A 3,239-nucleotide genomic window follows, 5' to 3' on the forward strand; every position below is an offset into this window, starting at 1 on the left:
AGAATGCATCGGTAAGGGCCACTAAATCCGACCTTCCTCGGTCCTCCTTGTGGTCTGGGAAGAAAACTAGTGTTTCTGCTGCTGCGTCGGTGAGCACAACTATTCCAGTCAGCAGGGTCCAGAGACTGTTGTGGGTTCTTCAGGGGGAGAAGCAAAACAAACCAATACTGTGGGCAGTTTTGTCTTTCAGATGGGAAACACTCAGGCATCAACAGGCTCACCCTTGAAATACATCCTAAGCCATTGGGACAGATTTGACCCACAAACCCTGAAAAAGGGGAGGCTCATGTTTTTCTGCACTACAGCCTGGCCCCAGTATTCTTTCTCTGATGTGGAGAAATGGCTAACTGAGGGAAGTACAAATTACAATACTATCCTGAAGCTTGGCTTTTTTCTGTAAGAGGGAAGGCAAATGGAAGGCAAAACCTTATGTCCAAGCTTTCTTTTCACTGAAGGAGAATACACAACTATGCAAAGCTTGCAATTTACATCCCACAGGAGGACCTCTCAGCTTACCCCTATATCCTAGCTTCCCTATAGCTCCCCTTCCTATTAATGATAAGCCTCCTCTAATCTCCCCTGCCCAGAAGGAAATAAGCAAATAAATCTCTAAAGAACCATAACACCCCTTCCCCCAGGCTATTGGTTATGTCCCCTTCAAGTCGTAGTGGGAGGGGAATTTGGCCCAACCCAGGTACATGACCCATTCTCCCTCTCTAATTTAAAGCAGATCAAGGCAGACCTGGGAAAGGTTTCAGATGATCCTGATAGGTATATAGATGTCTTACAGGGTCTAGGGCAAACCTTTGACCTTGCTTGGACAGATATCATGCTACTGTTAGATCAAACCCTGGCCTTTAATGAAAAGAATGCGGCTTTAGCTGCAGCCTGAGAGTTTGGAGATACCTGGTGTCTTAGTCAAGTAAATGACACAATGACAGCCGAAGAAAGGGACACATTCCTTACCAGTCAGCAAGCCATCCCCAGTGTGGATTCCCACTGGGACCTTGACTCAGATCATGGTTGCTGGAGTCGTTAACATCTGTTGACCTGTGTTCTAGAAGAACTAAGGCGAATTAGGGAAAAGCCCATGAATTATTCAATGATGTCCACCACAACTCAGGGAAAGGAAAAAAATCCCTCTCCCTTCCTCAAGCGTTGCTACGGGAGGCCTTAAGAAAATATACTCCCCTGTCACCCGAATCACTAGAGGGTCAATTGATTCTAAAAGATAAATTTATTACTCAATCAGCTGCAGATATCAGGAGAAAGCTCCAAAAGCAAATCCTGGGCCCTGAACAAAATTTGGAGGCATTATTAGACCTGGCAACCTCAGTGTTCTATAATAGGGACCAAGAGGAACAGGCCCAAAAGGAAAAGCGAGATCAGAGAAAGGCTGCAGCCTTACTTAGTCATGGCCCTTAGACAAACAAACCTTGATGGTTCAGAGAGGACAGAAAATGGAGCAGACCAATCACCCAGTAGGGCTTGTTATCAGTGTGGTTTACAAGGACACTTTAAAAAAGATTGTCCAGCAAGAAACAAGCCGCCCCCTTGTCCACGTCTGCTATGCTGAGGCAATCTCTGGAAGGTGCACTGCCCTAGAAGAGAAAGGTTCTCTGGGTCAGAAGCCCCCCAACCAGATGATCCAACAACAGGACTGAGGGTGCCCGGGGCAAGTGCTAGCTCATGTCATCACCCTCACTGAGCTCCAGGTATGTTTAACCATTGAGGGCCAGGAAATTGACTGCCTCCTGGACACTGGCACGGCCTTCTCAGTGTTAATCTCCTGTCCTGGACGACTGTCCTCAAGGTCCATTACCATCTGAGGAATCCTAGGACAGCCTGTAACCAGGTATTTCTCCCACCTCCTCAGTTGTAATTGGGAGACTTTGCTCTTTTCACATGCCTTTCTTGTTATGCCTGAAAGTCCCACACCCTTATTAGGGAGGGATATATTAGCCAAAGCTGGAGCTATTATCTACATGAACCTGGGGAATGAGTTACCCATTTGTTGTTCCCTACTTGAGGAAGTAATCAACCAACAGTGTATAAGTTGATTTGTTCATTCATGTTTTAAGGTTCTCCCTCATATTTTCTGAGGTTGTACTGGAATGTGTCAGGAAAGTGAAGAGTCTCTAGTCCTTAGTCTGTAATGGCCATATAGGTACTGTAACCTACATGTTATGGTACTTATGTGACCATAATCTGACCTTCTTGATGGTGCCACGGTACAGTGAATCTTCCCTGTTCCTCAGGGTAGACTTAAAGATATCCTTAAAAGACGTCTTTTCCAGAGATTATAAACTCCTTATTGTAAGACACCACGAATATGCTCAAGACCTTGTGTTTAGGAACAAGTCTTCACCAGTCTCACATATTGGCCTCTCACCTCTGCAGAGAGGGTGTGGTTCTTCATTACTCCCTGGAAGTCTAGTTCCTTCTTTCCTCACAGTCCTAGAGAAACACAATATTTTTTCTCTAATTTGAGCTCCTTTTCTCCATAAAATTAAAACAGTTTTTATACCAAATACTTTTGGTGAGTCACTACCTCTCAAACAAGATTTGATGTCAGCAACTGGGGGAATTTTTGTTTTCCATGCATTTGGTGACTTCTTATTTTAGGTTCTGTCACATAAGTCATTACAATCCTTGGGACAGGAAGCCTAGATTCTGGATTCATAACCACTGTCTAAGAATGGGAAGGGTCCAATACTTCTCTTTCTTTGACTTTTTTACAACAGGAGAAAAAATCCACAAATTATTGTCTAAATAAATAATCCTCTGAATTTTCTTCCTCCAGTAAATTTTTGTTTTTAAGCAATATTTTTCTCCATTGCCTTGTCTCTTTATAAGTGTGGCTCATATACCTGTGTATCTTCTCTCTCTAAGCAGTTATTCAATAATAATTCAATCACTGTCTCAAATATTTTTTATATTCTTCCTGAGCATTCATGTGAGCTTGCTTTCAGTAGTTAAGTTAGGCAGGCTGATTGCCTTTGAAGAGATCTCCTTCATAATCGTGGATGTCTTAGGCTTAAATACCATAACAAAAGCCAAAATTGACAAATGGGATCTAATTAAACTAAAGAGCTTCTGCACAGCAAAAGAAACTACTATCAGAGTGAACAGGCAACCTACAGAATGGGAGAAAATTTTTGCAATCTACTCATCTGACAAAGGGCTAATATCCAGAACCAATAAAGAACTCAATCAAATTTACAAGGAAAAAATAACTC

The sequence above is a fragment of the Piliocolobus tephrosceles genome, chromosome 13 (assembly GCF_002776525.5).
Source record: "Piliocolobus tephrosceles isolate RC106 chromosome 13, ASM277652v3, whole genome shotgun sequence".
In the NCBI taxonomy this organism is placed as follows: Eukaryota; Metazoa; Chordata; class Mammalia; order Primates; family Cercopithecidae; genus Piliocolobus; species Piliocolobus tephrosceles.